Source organism: Hyperolius riggenbachi, chromosome 12 (genome assembly GCF_040937935.1).
Source record: "Hyperolius riggenbachi isolate aHypRig1 chromosome 12, aHypRig1.pri, whole genome shotgun sequence".
NCBI lineage: Eukaryota > Metazoa > Chordata > Amphibia > Anura > Hyperoliidae > Hyperolius > Hyperolius riggenbachi.
Window position 1 is genome coordinate 160,375,401 of NC_090657.1, and position 22,346 is coordinate 160,397,746.

The 22,346-nt window shown below is 45.4% G+C and overlaps 2 protein-coding genes across 33 annotated transcripts in view; one reads left to right on the forward strand and one right to left on the reverse strand.

The window, feature by feature from the left end:
• The window catches only part of GATA5 (GATA binding protein 5), a 2,064,317-nt gene that overhangs the window by 674,960 nt on the left and 1,367,011 nt on the right, over positions 1-22,346 (forward strand). For 30 of the 32 annotated variants that reach the window (XR_011025213.1, XR_011025214.1, XR_011025210.1 and 27 more), the window contains 2 exons: positions 6,180-6,257; positions 15,040-15,142. The exons of the other annotated variants lie outside the window; for them this stretch is intronic. The gene's annotated coding sequence lies outside the window, so the exon portion shown is untranslated. The remainder of the gene's footprint in view (positions 1-6,179; positions 6,258-15,039; positions 15,143-22,346) is intronic. 32 annotated transcript variants of the gene reach the window in all.
• The window catches only part of NTSR1 (neurotensin receptor 1), a 280,712-nt gene that overhangs the window by 247,858 nt on the left and 10,508 nt on the right, over positions 1-22,346 (reverse strand). The gene's annotated exons all lie outside the window — the stretch shown is intronic.

Consider the following 22,346-nt stretch of genomic DNA (forward strand, 5'->3'; position numbering starts at 1 on the left):
TATTATTATTTATTGTATTTATAAAGCGCTAACATATTACGCAGCGCTGGACAATAAATATATACAATGATACAAGGATGACAGACATAACAAGGTTATACAACATAGAACAAAGTTATACATGCAAATTGTACAAAATACATGATCATGCAATATGGGCTGGTTAGGTAGGCCCAGTAATACAAGTACAGGCTGTCATAGGACGGGAGTACATGATCCTGTAGATTACACTAGGGAATGGAGGACCTTGCCAGAGGCTTACAATCTAAATTGTGGGGCGGAAACACTAGGTGGGGCTGTTAAATATTCATTAGAGTTACTGTGTGGTAGGAGGTGGGTAGGCCATCATAAAGAGGTGGGTTTTGAGGGCTTGCTTAAATGTGTTGAAAGAGGGAGCAAGTCTGATGGGTGGTGAAAGGGCATTCCAGAGGGTGGGGGCAGCTCTTAAGAAATCCTGCAGCGGGCATGGGAGTGTGAAATGCGTGGGGTGGTGAGGCGAAGGTCGTTGGAGGATCGGAGGGGGCAACTTGTTGTATACCTGTGAACAAACTCCGAGATGTAGGTAGGGCAGGTTTTGTGCACAGATTGATACGCCAGGCATAGAATCTTGAAAGTTATCCTGAAACTGATAGGGAGCCAGTGCAGGGATTCACAAAGGGAAGATGTGGATGCGGAGTGGTGCGAAGAATGGATGAGTTTTGCAGCCGCGTTCATCACTGATTGCAGGGGGGCAGTGCGTTTCAAGGGGAGGCCAGAAAGGAGGGAGTTACAGTAATCAAGGCGGGAGATGATGAGGGCAGTTTGGTCATGTCCGGAGTTAAGAAGGGGCGGATCTTCAAGATATTACGGAGGTGGAAATTGCAGGCTCTGGTGATGTTTTTGATGTGTGGGATGAAGGAGAGTTCAGAGTCCAAGGAGACTTCCAGACAGCGGGCCTGGGAGGTAGGGTGAATGGTTGTATTATCGATTGTCAGGTGGAAATCTGGGAGGGGTGCAGCAGCATGGGGTGGAAAGATCAGGAGCTCAGTTTTGTTTAGGTTAAGCTTTAGGAACCTAGCAGACATCCAGGAGGAACTTGCTGAGAGACACGAGGAGACCTTGTTTATGGTGGTGGATGAGAGATCGGGGGTATGGAGGTAAATCTGCGTGTCATCGGCATAGAGGTGATATTTGAAGCCCAGGGAGGAGATAAGCTTGCCAATTGAGGAAGTGTATATGGAGAAAAGAAGGGGGCCCAGAACAGAGCCCTGGGGGACCCCAACTGCGAGGGGGGCAGCGGTTGAGGAGGAGCCATTGAAGGAAGTGGTGAAGGAGCGATTGGATATGTAGGAGGAGATCCAGGTTAAGGCAAGACCATGGATGCCCATGGACTGTAGTGATTGGAGGAGGAGGGGGTGGTCAATAGTGTCAAATGCTGTGGAGAGATCAAGGAGGAGCAGGATGGAATAACTGCCTTTGGTCCTGGCAAGGGTAAGGTCGTTGACCACTTTGGTAAGGGCTGTTTCAGTTGAGTGTGCAGGTCGGAATCCAGACTGTAGGGGGTCAAGTAGGGTATTGGTGTTGATGGATTGGGTAATGCGTTGGTGCACTAGGCATTCGAGGAGTTTAGAAGCATAGGGAAGGAGGGAGATTGGGCGGTAGTTTGAGGGTAGGGCTGGGTCGAGTGAGGTTTTTTTCAGCAGGGGAAGTACAAAGTCATGTCACTGTCTGTCCTCAGAGGAGCTCACAATCTAATCCTACCATATTCATAGTCTAATGTCCTACCATATTATTATTATGTACAGTATTTATATAGCACTAACATCTTCTGCAGCACATTACAGAGTACAGTCATGTCACTGACTGTCCTCAGAGGAGCTTACTATTTATGTCCTACCATAGTCGTAGTCTAATGTCCTACCAAATTATTATGTATTTACAGTGGGTTGCAAAAGTATTCGGCCCCCTTGAAGTTGTCCACATTTTGTCACATTACTGCCACAAACATGCATCAATTTTATTGGAATTCCACTGTAAAGACCAATACAAAGTGGTGTACATGTGAGAAGTGGATCGAAAATAATACATCATTCCAACATTTTTTACACATAAATAACTGCAAAGTGGGGTGTGTGTAATTATTCGGCCCCCCAGTCTTTTAGGGTATGTCTCTACCAGCTTTGCACATCTAGAGACTGAAATCCTTGCCCATTCTTCTTTGCAAAACAGCTCCAGCTCAGTCAGATTAGATGGACAGCATTTGTGAACAGCAGTTTTCAGATCTTGCCACAGATTCTCAATTGGATTTAGATCTGGACTTTGACCGGGCCATTCTAACACATAGTTATGTTTTGTTTTAAACCATTCCATTGTTGCCCTGGCTTTATGTTTAGGGTCATTGTCCTGCTGGAAGGTGAACCTCCGCCCCAGTCTCAAGTCTTTTGCAGACTCCAAGAGGTTTTCTTCCAAGATTGCCCTGTATTTGGCTCCATCCATCTTCCCATCAACTCTGACCAGCTTCCCTGTCCCTGCTGAAGAGAAGCACCCCCATTGCATGATACTGCCACCACATTTGACAGTGGGGATGGTGTGTTCAGAGTGATGTGCAGTGTTAGTTTTCCGCCACACATAGCGTTTTGCATTTTGGCCAAAAAGTTCCATTTTGGTCTCATCAACTGCAAACGGGATTTCTTATGCTTTTCTGTTAACCTCCTTGGCGGTAATCCCGAGCTGAGCTCGGGGTATGCCGCCGGAGGTCGCCGCTCAGGCCCTGCTGGGCCGATTTGAGTTCTGAAAAAAGCAGCACACGCAGCCGGCACTTTGCCGGCCGCGTGTGCTGCCCGATCGCCGCCGCTCCGCGGCGATCCGCCGCATGCAGCGGCGAAAGAGGGTCCCCCCAGCCGCCCGAGCCCAGCGCAGCCGGAACAAACAGTTCCGGCCGGCGCTAGGGGCTGGATCGGGCGGCTCTGACGTCAGGACGTCGACTGACGTCCATGACGTCACTCCGCTCGTCGCCATGGCGACGAGGAAAGCGAAACAAGATAGGCCGCTCATTGCGGCCTATCTTGTTACTTTCGATTGCCGGAGGCGATCGAAAGTACGCTTCCGGAGCGCCCTCTAGTGGGCTTTCACATGAAATATTTTTTTTTTAATTTAAAAAAAACCCTCCCGCAGCCTCCCTGGCAAAATAATTAAACCGCCAGGGAGGTTAACAATGCCTTTCTTCTTGCCACTCTTCCATTAAGGCCAACTTTGTACAGTGCATGACTAATACTTGTCCTATGGACAGATTCCCCCACCTGAGCTGTAGATCTCTGCAGCTCGTCCAAAGTCACCATGGGCCTCTTGACTGCATTTCTGATCAGCGCTCTCCTTGTTCGGCCTGTGAGTTTAGGTGGATGGCCTTGTCTTGGTAGGGTTGCAGTTGTGCCATACTCCTTCCATTTCTGAATGATCGCTTGAACAGTGCTCCATGGGATGTTCAAGGCTTTGGAAATCTTTTTGTAGCCTAAGCTTGCTTTAAATTTCTCAATAACTTGATCCCTGACCTGTCTTGTGTGTTCTCTGGACTTCACGGTGTTGTTGCCCCCAATATTCTCTTAGACAACCTCTGAGGCCCTCACAGAGCAGCTGTATTTGTACTGACATTAGATTACACACAGGTGCACTCTATTTAGTCATTAGCACTCATCAGGCAATGTCTATAGGCAACTGACAGCACCCAGATCAAAGGGGGCCGAATAATTATGCACACACCACTTTGCAGTTATTTATTTGTAAAAAATGTTTGGAATCATGTATGATTTTCGTTCCACTTCTCATGTGTACACCACTTTGTGTTGGTCTTTCATGTGAAATTCCAATAAAACTGATTCATGTTTGTGGTAGTAATGTGACAAAATGTGGAAAACTTCAAGGGGGCCGAATACTTTTGCAAGCCACTGTATATAGCACTGACATCTACACAAAATGTCTGGAGTACATGCGTATGTGAGCTCAAAATTGGGGGAGGAGGGGTGGAAGGGGGGAATGGGAGGGGGTGGAGGAAGGCCCCAGGATGAAACTTTTCTGGTGGGCCCTTAGTATCCCAGGCCGACCCTGATGGTACAATTTCCCGACCAACCGTACGATTGATCAGATTGGATACCATTAATTGTGACAATGGACTACAAATGATCGCTTAGTCGAATGCTCTGTCAATCTGAATGTCTGATTTAGACTGATCCGTTTGCTTTCGAGCTTCAGGCTCAGTTCACATTGGCACGGATTGAAAACTGATCTGTGTATCTTAGTGCGACTCATCCATCGATTCGGAAAAATGACTACAGATCCAAACTTGCAGTCTGTGTAGTGGATCCTGCTGAACAGACCAATGTGAACGGATCCATATGTTAACATTGGATCTGTTTGAATCTGTTCCATTATGATCTGCTAATGGTCCATTATTTTAAAGCCCTGTTGATCTTCTGGTATAAGAAGTGTCTGAGTCAAAACCCTGGAACAAGCATATGGCTAATACAGTCAGCTGAGTCAGAGTACCTGATGTTCTGCATGCTTGTTCAGGGTCTATGGCCAAAAGTATTAGAGACACAGAATCAGGAGGACTGCCAGGCAAGTGGCATTGTTTAAAAGGAAATAAATATGGCAGTCTCCATATCACTCTCACCTCAGGTTCCCTTTAATGCCAGTGTGGACCACGGGCCTCCTTAGCCCATGTTCACAGGGGCTGTATATACAAGTGTAGATAAAATAACAGCGCCATTTACAGTCAGGAACACTAGGCAGGAACAGGAGCACCCTCGGGAGAAAAATGCTATTTTTTTAAAGAAAATCTGTAATGAAAAAACCTCCCCTGGATGGTACTCACCTCGGGTGGGGGAAGCCTCCGGATCCTATTGAGGCTTCCTCCGTCCTCCTCTGTCCCACGGCGGCTCCTCCCGGAGCGGCGGTGATGTAAATATTTACCTCTTGGCTCCAGCACAGGCGCAGTATCCGCTCTTCCCACGGAGATAGACGAAAATAGCCGATCTCCGTCAGGTTGCTCTACTGCGCAGGCGCAAGTCTCCTGCACCTGCGCAGTAGAGCGGACCCGACGGAGATCGGCTATTTCCACCTATCTCCATCAGAAGAGCTGCAACAGCTCCCCCGCTGGAGCCAGAAAAGGTAAATATTGCACAGCGCGACAAACTGTCGCCTGTGCGTTCTGGGGGCTGCAGCGAGACCGCCGTGGGACACAGGAGGATGAGGGAAGCCTCGATAGGGTCCAGAGGCTTCCCCCTACTGAGGCGAGTACCCCCCAGAGGAACTTTTTTCAGTACAGGTTTTCTTTAAAGAGTAACTGTCAGGCTGCAGAAGCTAATTTAAACCTCTATTCTCCTGTGTTAAACAGTTTAGAAGGAAGCTCAAAAGCCATTAGTGAAGATAAACATTTCAGTTACCTTTGATGTGTGCTTATCTTAAAGTCTGTTATAGACCCATAAAGACGCAAGCCGCAGCTAAACTGCAAAGCATTCTGGGGCCCTCCCCTCGGCTGCTAATGAGACGGTACAGCAGCTTGTGTAATCAGTCCAGAGCGTAGCACTGATAAATCTCCGGGCAGACTACACTGCAGGAGTCAGCTATTGTTCCTAGCCACATGGCTCATTAATATTCACTGCACACCGTGTTGTTCAAGAACGAGCTTATCTGTGATCAGAAGCAGGCAGGACATGACGACACATTTGGCTTCACAAACATGGAGCCTGCCATGAGCTGTCAGGAGCATCTATCTCTGCATATACTATATACAAATTCTGTGAAATCCAAACGTGGACAGTGAAATGCATATGTAATGTAAGTACAGCCAATCTTTAGCTACTGATATATGTGTTTATTTTCTCTGAGACCCTATACCTAACAGCTCCTCTTTAAGTTCTGGAAAATGGAAACAGTACTGTATAACAAATACCACCAATCAACAAGGTTAGAAAACAAAAAAAAAAAAAAGTACTATGGGTTTTTAACAAATATTTCTGTTTTTAACTGCACAATAAAAACAAACTGTACAACAGTAAATGATTGGGCATGCCTTGAACATAACTTTAGACCAAAAAATAAATGAATTAATTGTTGCATGTGTTTAATTACATTGCCCTTACTTCATACAGGAGGATTTCGGATGCTTTGACCAAACTTGACAGATTTGTCTTCTGTGTTTTTAGTGTTCCTCATATCATAAGCAGAATGGTGTAAATAGAATTTCTGCAAACCCCTTAGGAGGACCTTATAGGATACACGAGGTGAGTAAATAAAACTATTTTTACTTACCTGGTGCTTCTTTCAGCACCTACAAGTCACACATGTCCCTCGCCACAGCTCCAGTCTTCTACCATCTCCCGCTGGTTATTCTGGATCAGCAGTGATATAGTGAGGAAGGTGTCACACCAGAAACTTATATCAGATCTGACTTTGGCCTATCAAACAGGGCTCAAAGTTTTGGTCCACTCCACCCATGACTAGCACAATAACACACTAGATCACCGCGCTCATTTGCCCTGTAAGAGAAATCAAAAGATGCACATAGTGCCCAGTACAGTCTAAACTGCCAACAATGACCACCTCGTGCCGCACTCCAGGGCAAGCCCAGGTATCGTCAGGACGAGTGGTACATGGAGCCTTACCCCACCCCGAAGGCAACCCGAAAAAGAGAGCCAGAAGGGGAGTCAGAGGGGGAAGGGGGGTACAAGAAAAGAAGGGAATAGTGAAGGGGGAGGGAATTTTCAATCTTAGTGGGGTGGAGTTGGAAAAATTTAAAATAAATTGCTTGATATGGGTTTAAAATATGCACCAAAGAATAGTCTTAACAAGTTTGATACCTTCATCAATGTGCACAAATTTGTTCGTAGATTAAATCTTAAAAGGTATTATTTGGATAGGGAAGGACCCTCTAGTAGGGCTAATCAAGGTGGGGATTATTCCCATACTAACATGAGGAATAACTCGGTTTTTAACCCTGTGAATAATGCGAGTAAACAAACCATTGATATTTTTAAGAATTTGGTCATTGGGGATTTGGAGCGACTACAGACGTCCCGGATCAGGAATCACGATCGGGCGGTCTGTAAGATGCTCAAAGAAAAAGAGCTTATTATTAGACCAGCGGATAAGGGGGGGGGGGTTGTGATTTTAAATCATGAACAATATTTTAATGAATTGGATAAATTGGTAGGGGATGTAACGGCATACAAGAAATTGGGAGGTAATCCGGTCTTTGCCTATAAGAGGGAATTGATTGTTATTTTGAAGGGGGGATTGGATAGGGGTCTTATTAATGAAAGAGAGTTTGAGCATCTTGTACCTAAGAATCCTAAAACCCCCATTATATATCAATTACCAAAGGTTCACAAATCTATGGTTTCCCCCCCGGGTCGGCCCATTATTAATGGGATAGATTCGATCACTTATAGGGTGGGTAGATATCTTGATATATTTCTGCAACCAATGGTTGGTAATTTGCCTCGTGTGTTAAGGGATACAGCCCACACATTAAGGGTTTTGAAAGGTATGAAAGTAGATGATGCGGCATTGCTGGTAACAGCAGATGTCGCATCATTATATACTAATATTGATCATCAGGGAGGGATAAGAGCGGTTGAGGAAGCCTTTATTAAACAGGGGCGTTTGAAAATGGAGCAGATTGAATTCCTGTTAAGGCTTCTGGAATTCGCCTTGTCCAGAAATTATTTTTGGCATAGGGGTGAGTTCTATGCACAGATTAAAGGATGCGCCATGGGGGCGCCTTATGCACCGGCCCTGGCAAACATATTTATGTCAAAATGGGAGGAGGAGGCAATATTGATCAATCCAGGGGGGGGGGGTGGAATGGCGGAGATTTATTGATGATTTGTTTATAATTTGGGGGGGTTCCGTGCAGGAATGGGTTAATTTTTTGAGGGCCATTAATAATCTGTACCCCAATATTGAATTGGAGGCAGTGATGAGTTTTTCCAGTATAGATTTTTTGGATCTTACCATTTTTAAGGAAGATGGATGTTTATCAACGCGGTGTTTTTTCAAGAAAACTGATCGTAATGGATATATTCCGACCATCAGTTGTCATCACCCCTCGTGGATTAAGGCGGTTCCTAGGGGACAGTTCCAGAGAGTGAGAAGGAACTGCTCTGGGATGGAAGATTACTATAGTCAAGCCTCTGTCCTGGCCCAACGTTTTGTGGATAAGGGGTATGACCCTGATGGAATAAGGGAGACAGAGAGAGAAGTGGCATTGATGGATAGGGGTAGACTTATGGAAGGGAAAACACAGGAGCAGAAGAACACTCCTGTTGTCCCCTTTATCTCTACCTTTAGTGCACAATATAAGGATGTGGAGAGGATCTTTTGCAAACACTGGCCGGTATTGCAGCAGGATGCTCATCTAAATTCTATTGTCCCCAACAGGCCTAAATTTATTTACAAGCGTGCGCCGAATTTGAGGGATTTATTGGTCCCGAGTTGTGTTGAACCGCCGTGTAGAACTCTTGCTCCAAGGCAAAGACCGGGTTACTTTGTATGTAGAGGGTGCTGTATATGTAATGACACTTCTAGTGTGTCGACAGATATTATTAGATCGAATTGTTTTCATAAGGATTTTAAAATTAAGCAATTTATGACGTGTGCCACTACATATGTAGTATATGTGTTAACATGTGGGTGTGGCAAGCAGTATGTGGGCAGGACTACGCAGCCATTAAAGAAAAGGTTGTATCAACATATATATAATATTAGAAAGGGGTTAAAATCACATAGCGTGTCTGCCCACTATTTGGAAATACATGAAAAAAATCCAGGATGTCTCAGAGTTGCTGCGGTTGAGCACGTTCGTCCACATTGGCGCGGGTCAAATCGATTGCAGCAATTGTGCAAAAAAGAGACGGAATGGATTCATATGTTGGGGACTCTCAGTCCGAGGGGACTCAATATTGAGTTGGATATAAATTGTTTTATTTCTAATGAGTAGGTATACTAAGATCATGGAGGTAATTGTAAGTAATTTTGCAAGATATATGTACTGTGGATATGTGCAATAGTTGCTGTGGGGTTTATGGAGGGGGTCACTAATTTACACTTGAGTATTGAGTTTAGGTATGATGACACTGGTTATTATGATATTGTTTAATTGAGGCTGGGACACGTGTGCAATTAGTTGTTTATAGTTGGGGGTATTGGTACTATACACAAGTACACAAGGAAGTTTTGGGGGTTTATTATAATAGTTTAATAAAAAGAGGAATATAGTGTGAGCACTGATGATGATAGTGGGCATTTTATGTCCTTTACTGATTGGGATAGTGATATAGGGTATAGATATTAATATAATATTGTGAGCACTGATGGTAATGGGCAGTTTATGTCCTTTATTGATTAAGATCGGGATAGGGTAGGGATGACAGATTGATATGTGTATGAATTTTGTGGGGGGCTACGGGTGTATGCACCCGTATGTGCTTTTGGATATAATATAAATGATTAGTGATTGATATGTATAGGGGTGTAGACTGATATAATGAGGAAAGTGGCACTTTTAAGGATTAAAGGCACTGGGCTTAACACTGTAGATGTTATTATATATCGATTGCTGTAGTGATTATAAGTATATGTAGTTATGTATTAGGAAGGTATTGTTAATTCCTCCATGAAGGGAGTTCCTGTTTTTTATCCAATGTTTTATTCTAATGTTTTTTATGTTTAAAATGTTTAATCTAACACTCCTGCGCAATACTATAGCCAGCACGCTCCTGGGGCTGCCTAGCAACTATGAGAGGGCGGAGTGGCGGGCGGGTCTCGGAGCGGAGGAGGCGCGGTGTGTGTATTTGAATGCGACGTCTGATGCGATCTCCAGCCCCTGAATGAGTCACGACGTGTGACGAAACGCGTACGGCGGAGTCGGAGGCGCGCTGACGTCAGTAAGGAAGTAACGGCAGGAGAGGTGTTCGTGCTGCTCTACGGTATCCGCGGACGGAGTGGTAATGAAGTAGCCTGTAAAGCCTGCATTTTAAATTTTTATTAAACAAGTTTTATGCCACATGCTGATTCTGATCCTTGGCTGGCTGGACTGACATGCAAAATTGGATGTGATATGCTATAGAGAAAGACGCGCTTTTGGTGAGTGCATCCACAAAGGGGGAGCTGAACGTTTTCCCTTAAATTTTGGTGGTGGCACTACCCCCTGGAGTGCGGCACGAGGTGGTCATTGTTGGCAGTTTAGACTGTACTGGGCACTATGTGCATCTTTTGATTTCTCTTACAGGGCAAATGAGCGCGGTGATCTAGTGTGTTATTGAGTTGTTTATGGGTGGAGTGACCCTAACCATTGCTGCGATCCCCTGTTAACTTTGACTGGTCCATTGGAGCGCAGTATTCCCTACTTTTGTTTGGCATGACTAGCACATGGAGACCTGAAGGAGGCACCTGCTCACCATTTGGCATCTTGGACGACCGCCGCTGTTGGCCAAAGGGGAGGGACAGGCTGCTTTTCCCGATGGTGCTTGTTGGGGAGATTCCCCTTGAGGCGCCATACACTGCTTTCTAGTGTTTTTATTTTTGCGTGATTTTATTAAATCAACGTTATCACCCTACGGAGCGCTCCTCTGTGTTTTTGTCTTCTCCAGTTGTACGATTACCCTGCAGCCGGGGTAGAGGAGCAGCTGTAGTAGTGTGTTTCCTGCCTACCACAGTCTGTGGTTTTTAGTGCAAAATTGTACACTTTTTTCCAAGTTCAATCTGATTGACTGTAAAGAATGCAGAAGTTTCTCTTGCAGGGCCCATATAAAAGGAGAGCACACATGTAATCTGGGAGGGGGGGGGGGTCGGGTGGCAGCAGGTGTTTGTGAGGAGATTCAAAGTTCTCATTTTTGCAAAATTGTGTATCTTGTGAAAATCCAATTTATTTTTGCAAAAATTATTTTGACGAAAATTAAAAATCCCTACTGATCAGAACAAACCTTACTTTTGTTTTGTCGGCATTGAAGAACCTTTTTTAAGAGATGTTAGGAAATAAAGGGGGGTGGACGGAGTGGGCGGACCACACATTTATTACCCATATTATCAGCTTCATGCCCTATGTATCATGAGAAATTTCAAATAAGGCAACAACTGAAGCTGTCTGTGTTGGTTCCTGAAACAAAAAACAATGCAAAATGGGGCAAGTGAGGCGTAGCTAGGGTTTTCAGTGCTCGGGGACAAAGACAGTTTTGCGCCCCCCTCTGGACAAAATGGGTTTGACCACTCATCAGAATGTGGTCATGGGTGGAGTCAAATGTACAAATGCTAATGTGCCCCTTTCCTCCCATTTAGATAGCCAAATGTGTCCCCTTCCTCCATTCAGATGTGCCCCTGTAAATAGCCCCCCTTTAGATAGCCAGATGTGCCCCTCTTCCCCCAGTTTAGATATCCAGATGTGCCTCCTATAGCTATCTAGATGTGCCCCCCTTTAGATAGCCAGATGTGCCCCCTTCCCCCGTTTAGATATCCAGATGTGCCCCCTATAGCTAGCCATATGCGCCCCCCTTTAGATGAGCCCTGGTCTTTCTGTTGCTGTTAACGCTTTTGCACACCTCTGCAGAGGGAGGGATAGAAGCAGGGGCACTTCGATCAGCCAGCAAGCCGCCTCTCATGTACGTTGTGGTACGGCAACTGTGCTGATCACCCTCTCAGTGCTGCGCCCAAGGACATGTGTCCCCCCCTTGCGCACCCTCCCCTCCCCCCATAGCTACGCCTCTGGCAAGTAATATAAAGTCACATCTGCCCTCGCTCCAGCTTAAAGCTCTCGTATTGCATGTGCGGTGACACAGGGATCTAAAAGTCATGGAAGTTGTCAACCTAAGATCAGATATATCAGAAGACAAACGGGAGATGAGAGTAAAGTCATTCCTTTTAATATGTCCGATCAACACGGTACAATTTTGTACGGACAGCAGAATAGGATGATTTAGACGTGTCAGATAGAAAAGTAAGGTGTATGTATTATATGCTTATGCCAGCATCTAGAAACCACCCTAGCTGTAAAAAGGAGATTATGGAAGCTAATGCATAAACACGGAAGCCTGCCATTTCTATAGATTTATTCACGCATGCCACTATTTTTAGAACTGGAGCTGCCAATCTGCACCTCTGTTCCCTAGTGGATTATTGGCAGTGTATTTATGTATATTTCTCATTACTGCCTTTTTTTCCCTTGGATTGGCACACTTACAAAACAGAGAGCACCTGATTGCAAACCTACCTTGATTACTAGAAGACGTTTCTATTCTATTCACTCTTTAAATCTTCTCCTTTGTCTGTAGCCTATTTCTGTTCTCCTTCTCTCCAAAATATGACTTTGTCTCTATTTCTATAAGTCTTAACTAGTTAGCTACTAAGGGTTTTTTCCTCTTAAGGACCAGAGATATTTTCACCTTTTAGTGCTTCCTCCCTTTCATTCGCTAAAAACGTTATCACTACTTATCACAACAAAATTATCTATATCTTGAGTGTATTTTTTCAGTTTTGAGTCCATCACTAATTACAAGCCCATATTTGCAAAAATAACAGTAATATACCTTCACAATATACATATTAAAAAAAGTTTAGTCCCTAAGGTAACTATTTAGGATTTCTTTTAAAAATGTCCTTTTTTATTATATGCAAATATTTAACTTTCATAAGTATGAGAGAGGGAGGTAGTTAAGGTTGTATGTGTTACTTTCATTATTATAATGACCACAGACGTCTCATTGATGCCGACGATCATTGACACTGGCACTCAGATCGATCAATGGGAACTGTGTCCCCATTCACTGATTTCCATACTAACGGGCGGCGATGAGAACACACGTGGGAGCGTGTGCGCAGCGTGGAGAGCAAACAGTGGCAGACTAATATCTATGTCCCTGGGACCTCAGATGAAGTCCTTCAGGGCAGAGATATGCTGCATGCTGTGCAGTAACTAGTTAGTCTCTCATTCTTCCTTCTCTCTACAATTCATAATCCTTCAGCAAACTCTTTATTTATCTGACCTGTGCCTCCAAAAGGAACACGTGCTGGTCTAGTTAAAGATGAAAAAGCCTCATAGGTCTCCTCTCCACCTGTACAGATACAGAAACTTCACAGGTCTCGTCCTCACCAGTACAGATACAGAAATCTCACCTGGTCTCCCCTACACCTGTACTGAGATACAAAAACCTCACAGGTTTCCTCCTCACCTGTACAAATACAGAAACCTCACAGGTCTCCTCTTCACCTGTACAGAGACACAGAAATGTCACAGGTCTCCTCCTCACCTGTACAGGGATACAGAAATCTCACAGGTCTCCTCTTCATCTGTACAGAGATACAGAGATCTCACAGGACTCCTCCTCACCTGTACAGAGACACAGAAACCTCACAGGTCCCCTCCTCACCTGTACAGATACAGAAACCTCATAGGTCTCCTCTTCATCTGTACAGAGATACAGAAACCTCACAGGTCTCCTCTTCATCTGTACAGAGATACAGAAACCTCACAGGACTCCTTCTCACCTGTTCAGAGATACAGAAACCTCACAGGTCTCCTCCTCACCTGTACAGATACAGAAACCTCACAGGTCTCCTCTTCACCTGTACAGAGATACAGAAACCTCACAGGTCTCCTCCTCACCTGTACAGATACAGAAACCTCCCAGGTCTCCTCTTCACCTGTACAGAGACACAGAAATGTCACAGGTCTCCTCCTCATCTGTACAGAGATCAGAAACCTCACAGGTCTCCTCCTCACCTGTACAGACATACAGAAACCTCACAGGTCTCATCCTCACCGATACAGATACAAAAACCTCACAGGACTCCTCCTCACCTGTACAGAGATCAGAAACCTCACAGGTCTCCTCCTCCCCTGTACAGACATACAGAAACCTCACAGGTCTCCTCCTCACCAGTACAGATACAGAAACCTCACAGGTCTTCTCTTCACCTTTACAGGGATACAGAAACCTCACAGGCCTCTTCCTCACCTGTACAGATACAGAAACCTCACAGGTCTCCTCTTCACCTGTACAGAGACCCAGAAATGTCACAGGTCTCCTTCTCACCTGTACAGAGTTACAGAAACCTCACAGGTCTCCTCCTCACCTGTACAGAGATACAGAAACCTCACAGGTCTCCCTTTCACCTGCACAGAGATACAGTAACCTTATAGGTGTCCTCTTCACCTGTACAGAGTTACAGAAACCTCACAGGTCTTCTCCTCACCTGTACACAGATACAGAAACCTCACAGGTCTCCTCCTCACCTGTACAGAGACACAGAAAAGTCACAGGTCTCCTCTTCACCTGCACAGAGATACAGAAATCTCACAGGTCTCCTCCTCACCTGTACAGAGATACAGAAACCTCACAGGTCTCCTCTTCACCTGTACAGAGATACAGAAACCTCACGGCAGCAGAGATAGAGCTCCCCAAACGGCAGGGATGTAAATATTTACCTTTCCAATTCCAGCGCAGAAAATAGGTAGAAATAGCCAATCCCAGTCGATCCGCTCTACTGTGCAGGCGCAAGTCCTTTGTGCCTGCGCAGTAGAGCGGACCCGACTGAGATCGGCTATTTCCGCCTATTTCCGAGCGGAGAGCCGCAACAGCGCCCCCGCTGGAACACGGAAAGGTAAATATTGCACAGCCTGACAAATTGTCGTCTGTGCATTCCGTGGGCTGCAGAGAGACCAGCGTGAGACTGAGGAAGACAGGGGAAGCCTCGACAGCATCCAGAGGCTTCCTCCTGAGGTGAGTACCCCCAGGGCATGTTTTCTTAGTACAGAGTCTCTTTAATACATTTTTTTTATTTAAAAAGACAAATGTAATTACTATTAACAACCACACTAGAGTTCAAGTCAGTAAGATTTTTTATCTGACATGTTGATGTATTACATCGTAGACACGCTGTACCCATTGCTCTTTTCACAGATCTTCTAAATAAGTCTACATCGGTCTCATAATTAAGCTATTCATCATTAAATGAGAAATGCTATGTGAGTAACACTGCTGACTGTAAGCCTGATATTAAATCTCACCGCAGGACTCCCGCAGAAGCCTTTGCAGTTTGAGTAACACATTAACAGCAAGAGAAGCATTGGGATTTGGTTGGCGCCTGAAGCTCGCAGTCAGTGATGGCTAACATGGTAACGTAGTGACACGCTGACATTGTGATAGGTTGTCATGGGGAATAACTATAGTTATATAAATCACAAATATGAAAGCGTCAAGAGATGATGTGAGGGATGAGTGTAGGTAACACAGAACAGAGCTGGCAAAGGGCATCGGCGACCGCCTCGTCTTCTGTAAGGCAGATAAACTGCAGGTTCTCCACCCAGCTCAGGCCAAAGACAAGGATTCCATTCCAGCTACAGATCTGTGGGTTCTGGTAATAGAGGAGCTCCCCTGTGATACGCATCGCAGTAGCATTTTTAAACACAGCCTTTGCATATAATTGCGGTTAACACAGCCTCACTTTGCTAGCTGTTCTAATCTCCTACTACACTCAAAGCCGGGGAATCCGGCTCGTACTGGCCGAGCGCAGAAAAACGCTTAAAGAGACAACCAAGGTGACATGTGACATGATGAGATAGACATGTGTATGTACAGTGCCAAGCACACAAGTAACTATGCTGTGTTCAGGGGCGTAACAATAGACCCTGCAAGGGATGCAGCCGCAGGGGGGCCCAGAAGCCACAGAGGGCCCGTCCTGAGAGACCGACAACTAAGGGCAAGGAGAGAAAAATAAAAACTTTCTGCTCTCTGCACAGTTCTAATGACTGCCTCTGCTCAGCCACTGAAAAGGAATCATACATCGTTTTGTAGACAAAGATTTGAAGATTTGTTTTGGTGAGAGGGGGCCCCATAGTTGCACCCCTGGCTGTGTTCCTTTTTTCTTTCTCTGTCTGAAAGAGTTAAAGCATCATGCAAGTGACAGATTCTGTCTGGGTCGGAACCGAGTTAGACTGGGCCAGACTATAGCATAACCATCACTGATAAGTAATTAAAGCAATAACACACTTTTCTGTAAGTAAATGGCTTCTAAGAGCAGAAAAGAGATAAAGAGTCAATAAATCATAGATTTGAGTTCTGGCATACTTCAATGAAGGTGTCATTGAGCAGAGACAATGAAACAGTAAAAACCAGATTTAAATATAAAACTGTGGGATATCTAAAAAACTAATTTTTAGGTGAAGGAGGATAGATACAATGGTTTTTCTCATTCATTTTCACCTCAGATGTCCTTTAACTGCCCACTGGACTGGTTGTTCAGGGGGACCAGAATCAGCAACATGCAAGAAGGACTACAATGTTCTGGCAGCTTGTTGCATTAAAGAGACACTGTAACATCAAAAAAACTCCCCTGCGGGGTACTCACCTCGGGTGGGGGAAGCCTTGGGATCCTAATGAGGCTTTCCACGCCGTCCTCTGTCCCACGGGGGTCTCGCTGCAGCCCTCCGAACAGCCGCCGACAGACCCGACTGTCAATTCAATATTTACCTTTGCTGACTCCAGCGGGGGCGCTGTGGCTGCTGTCGGCTCCGAAGTAGACGGAAATACCCGATCTCAGTCGGGTCCGCTCTACTGCGCAGGTGCCGGAGACTTGCGCCTGCGCAGTAGAGCAGACCCGACGGCGATCGGGTATTTCCGCCTACTTTGGAGCCGACAGCCGTCAGAGCCAGGAAGGTAAATATTGACGTCACCGCTGTACGGAGGGCTGCAGCGAGACCCCTGAGGAACGGAGGACGGCGTGGGAAGCCTCATTAGGATCCTGAGGCTTCCCCCACCCGAGGTGAGTACGCCCCAGGGGACGTTTTGACTTTACAGATTCTCTTTAACCTCCTTGGCGGTAATCCCGAGCTGAGCTCGGGGTATGCCGCCGGAGGTCGCCGCTCAGGCCCTGCTGGGCCGATTTGCATTCTGTAAAAAGCAGCACACGCAGCCGGCACTTTGCCAGCCGCGTGTGCTGCCCGATCGCCGCCGCTCCGCGGCGATCCGCCGCGTGCAGCGGCGAAAGAGGGTCCCCCCAGCCGCCCGAGCCCAGCGCAGCCGGAACAAACAGTTCCGGCCGGCGCTAGGGGCTGGATCGGGCGGCTCTGACGTCAGGACGTCGACTGACGTCCATGACGTCACTCCGCTCAAGCGAAACAAGATAGGCCGCTCATTGCGGCCTATCTTGTTACTTTCGATTGCCGGAGGCGATCGAAAGTACGCTTCCGGAGCGCCCTCTAGTGGGCTTTCATGCAGCCAACTTTCAGTTGGCTGCATGAAATATTTTTTTTTTAATTTAAAAAAACCCCCATTTCAGCCTCCCTGGCAAAATAAATAAACCGCCAGGGAGGTTAAAGTGCAGTCTTTTATAGTAGGCAGAGCAGGTGTGTCTGCACTGCTAGATAGTTCTCCAAGCTGGCCAAGGACATCTGCTGGCTGGGGATGGAATATCCAGAACACAGCCAGCTAGAACTCCCTGTAGGTGAGTTTAGGAATTGCAGGCCAGGCCAGTGCAAGCTGGAGCCACGTGCTGGTGGACAGTGAAAGGTCAATGTCACAAATGAACCGTGAAAAACGCAATCACAATCTTTTTGATTGTTGATTGTGATTCATGTTACAATTCAGATTGTATGTATATGGCTGAGCACCTGGGGTTACTTCAGGAAAAGCTGTATTCTAAGATGAAAAGTGTACTTTTCTTTAATTACCTGGAGCAAAAAGGGCATTTTTGCATTAGGCACCTCACACATATGTGTGAACACCAGCTTGAAAAGAACCATTTGGTAGTACACTGCAGAAAGCACAGCAGGACACAGACAAAGCGGAGACAGCCCTGGCTATATAAAATAACTGTTTTATATGATTTTTGCATTTTCAAGAGATACAATACTTATGATCGGTATGAAAAGTATATTGTTTAATCGCTAGTAACCGGATGCACATTTACATATCCCTTTTAAGGTGCTGATGTAAGCTGCAGCCACGTTATTACAATTCTCAGGAAAGGAACGTTACACACTATTCATGTCTGGTATTAATGTGATCCATATTCTTTGGGGATTGTGAATTTGCTATTATTTTTTGTGTGCAATGAATTGGGCCTGATTTATAGAAATGTCACCTATTTGGGTTTTAAGATTACCTCCGAAATAAGATGATGCCCCAACCTCCAGCCCAGGAGCTGGCCCTGAGTTTCACCCTCAAGAGCTGGGTCCTATATAAGCAAGGGACTGAAATCTGATAACAGTTCTCCATTTTTCTACCTGACCAAAGCCAGCGAGAGAACCATGAGACTGGTTTTCCTGCTGTTTTCCTTCTGAAAGGAAACTTTGAATTTCTTGGATTTACACACAAAGGACATATTTCTTCCAAAACGTTAAAGAAAACCTGAACTGAAAATTAAAAGTCAAAATAAACATACACAAGTCATACTTACCTCCTGTGTAGTCTACTCCTCAATCTCTTTCTTCTGTCCTGCGTTCTTTTTGTCCACTGTGATCAATGGAATTCTCCGTCCTCCATTTTGAAAATGGCCATTACACCATAACAGCTTTCTGGTCAGGACACAGTTTAACTGTAACATCGCCCACTTGAGCCATAGGGAAGCATGGACACATCAGTTCTCCTCTCAGCTGTAACTGACAGCAACTGATATATTTCAGTTCTGACAAAATCTTGTCAGAACTGGCAGGGATCATTGTCAGAAGAACATGGTGAGTTTCTGTGAGGAACTGATGGCAAGGTAACTATTTAATGTTCATTTAAAGCTACCTCTTGTGTTTATTTTAAATAATTTTACTCAGTACAGGTTCTCTTTAAGTATTCATTTTCTTTGTTTTTACCTTTTATTTTACCTGTGGCTATTGTCTCCATATTTGTTCCTTTTAATTATTTTCTGGGTATATTATTTATATTGCATTTGCAATAAAAAACTTAAGGTAATTTTTCCGACAACATACCTGGTTTGAGCACCGCAGAAAGAATCCTAGCCTTTTTGACAATTCGCTATTTATTGTTTCAGTCATACCAGAATGTTTTAACAATTTCATTCGCAGGTTTAGAATAGTCAGAGCAGGTCCTCTGTCCTTCTACAGAGGTGGTGGCAGTGACCTATAATATTGTGTATGAAAGGGTTTGTGTTGCTTGCACGTTCCCTTCTGGCCTGTCTGTTTGCCCAATTCCAGCAACTTCAATGCATCAATTTAATCCACGATATTGGATTGTCTGCGCGTTGAAACAGATTGGGAGGCATTGAGCTGTGCAACCACTAGGGGGCTTGTGACAGTCAGCAATCTGACATATAGTGCCACCAGCAGGTAGGAGCAAATATTTCACAATACCTGACAGTTATGATGGTGTTGGATTCTCAAGGTAGAAATAAGTCCAAAGAAACATGTATAGAGCTCGTGCAATAACATATTTCTACAAAAGAAAAATACAAATATTGACTATTTCCATTCTGTAAAGGCTCTCATTTGAGATCATATAGTATAATGAAAGTATTTCATCACTCACACAGAGCAGAACATGTATTTACTTCAAGAGTAGTATAGCAAGCCCTGGCAGAGTACCTTTAAAAGTACTGCTGGGGCTTTCTCAATTGGTCCCTTAACAGACCAATAGGAGGCTTTCTATTAGTCTGTTAAAGGACTGATGAGGAGCCCCAGTGGCACTTTCAAATGCGCAAGAGAAGTGCGCCCTCTACTTTTCTCTCCGGCAGCCGCCGAGAGAGCTCACTTCTCTTGCGTCAGACTGGCCGCAACTGGCAGAAGTTATGGGACCCGGTGTCGGCAATAGAGAAGGCTGAGGATGGCGGTGTGGAAGCGATCCGTGCGGATGGGGCTGGAGGAAGCCCCAGGCATGTATAAAACTTTTAGTTTATTATGTCTCAAGTTTCCTTTAAATCAGCATAGCAAGAGGACATTGGCGTGGGATTAAACAAAGGTAAGTATTTCTGGTTAATTAACTAATAAAGGACCTTTTTTTTTCATCATTAGGTATTTATTTAACATTTAACTCTTTGTGGAAATAGGCAAGTATCATGGGGGGGGTTGCAGAACATTTAGGCTAGGTCCACACTTGTGTGGATGCAGAATGGAAAAGGAACACACATACGTCGGCCCGTACGCATCGCCGCTCACCTGTCTCGCCACTGCCACTCGTCTCGCCACTCATCCTGCGCTCGGTCCCTTCAGCAGTCCGGGGGCCAGCAGGACCATGGCTCTCCATAGGCTGCAACAGGCCTCTGCAGGGGAATTAGGAGATTCTTCCTCTATTACACATTCTTCATGCACAATCTGAACATGGATCAGGCCCTAGGCAATGTAACTGTGGGTACATGTAAGAGTGATGTGCAGGTACTCTGCAGGAGAATGAGGCGATTCTTCCTCTATTACACATTCTTCATGCACAATCTGAACCAGGTTTATGGGTGATAGACAACACCTCTGTGTTCAATGTGCACAACATTCTCAGTGGATTCCCTGCAGCTCTGGGGAGTGCATATCCGGTCCGCATGTAGTATGGACCTATGTGATTGGGTGGTAGTTTTACTGCGCTTGATAGGCTGCTCGCCCTGGCATGTGTGTATATAAAGACATGATTGAAATGTTTGTTTATTCTGAGCCTTGCTTGATAAAGGAGTTGTATCTCCGAAACGTCGCTGATGGCTAGCTGATGGCTATATTTGATCTATCGATGCAATAAAAGAGCAAATGATAACGGATGGTGCCGGTCATTCTTCATTATCTTGGAGTTAGTAACAAGATATATATATATATACACTGTACAGTGCTGCGTAATATGTCGGCGCTATATAAATACTAAATAATAATAATAATGTTTCTGCAGTGCTGGCAGATAGACCGAGGCACATCCCACCAGGAAGCTTAAGAAGAGTGCTGCACTTACACCACACATTTGATGACTATTATCTGAGAAATATAACATTTTATCATATTTTCTATTTTAATTACAGTTTAAATTTATTAGGAGTCGAAGTCGGTGCATTTTTTCCAGACTCCGACTCCAGGCACCCAAAATTGCTCCGACTCTGACTCCACATCCCTGCATTTGGGGGTGCTTAAAGAATGACACTTGGGAGCCCTGGAACAATGATGCACTGACAATAACACACTGACACTTAAAGAGAACCCGAGGTGGGAATTACTAATACTATTGGGGCACAGAGGCTGGTTGTGCACACTAAGACCAGCCTCTGTTGCCCCATCGTATGCCTCCATGTCCCCCCTGCTCGCCGCTATAGACCCCGCAGTGCTGGCGACACGCAGCGTGTCGCCAGCACAATGTTTACCTTAGCGCTGTCTATCAGCGCCGCTCCCCCGCCTCCTCCGCATCGGCGCACCCGCCCGTGTCCCTTCCCTCCCGCTGATAGGAGGGAAGTGACGCGGGCGGGTAGCGGCGATGCGGAGGAGGCGGGGGAGCGGCGCTGATAGACAGCGCTAAGGTAAACATTGTGCTGGCGACGCGCTGCGTGTCGCCAGCACTGCGGGGTCTATAGCGGCGAGCAGGGGGGACATGGAGGCATACGATGGGGCAACAGAGGCTGGTCTTAGTGTGCACAACCAGCCTCTGTGCCCCAATAGTATTAGTAATTCCCACCTGGGGTTCTCTTTAAGGGTTCCGGGACAATAACAGTGTTTTCATATCAATGATGCGCTGACACTTGGGCTGGAACAATGGCACACTGACACCTGGGATTCCCAGAACATTACCACGCTGACACTTGGGGGTCGTGGAACAACGATGCACTGACACCTGGTACCTGGCTAATAGTGGTATTCTAGCATAGGCAATGCCAAGCACAATGGGTAATATATTATTTATTATTAACGAATACTTCCAGTGCTTAAATTGCAGTTTATTCACATCCATGAAACGCACTTGCATAACTTTCATGTTTCTTTCCAATACAGCTGCACTGAAGCTTCTACAGTATAAATGAGGCGTAACATTTTCATAGTAAATCAGGCATAAAACAAATACCAGCATTTGCATAAGAAAACACATAAGCGGGGGTCTGTGGTTCGGGAGACACTGCTGCAGAAGCACACGCCTGATTTAGTGAAAAATTATGGATATCTGCTACGGTTGTTTAATGGTGATGCTGATATCTGGCTTGTAACCGTACAAACACACAGCTTCCCAGCCCTCAGCGCACAGACGCTACAGGAACAGAATCAACAATTATGAATTCACTGACGGACATTGTCCCACGGGCTCCGCCACAGTGGGTCTGCTGCAACGTGTTTTCCTTCCAAAGCCAGTGATGCTAACGAAATTGGATTAATAAACTAATACAAATATGGAATCCATTATGCAGATGGCTGGAAGGTTGCA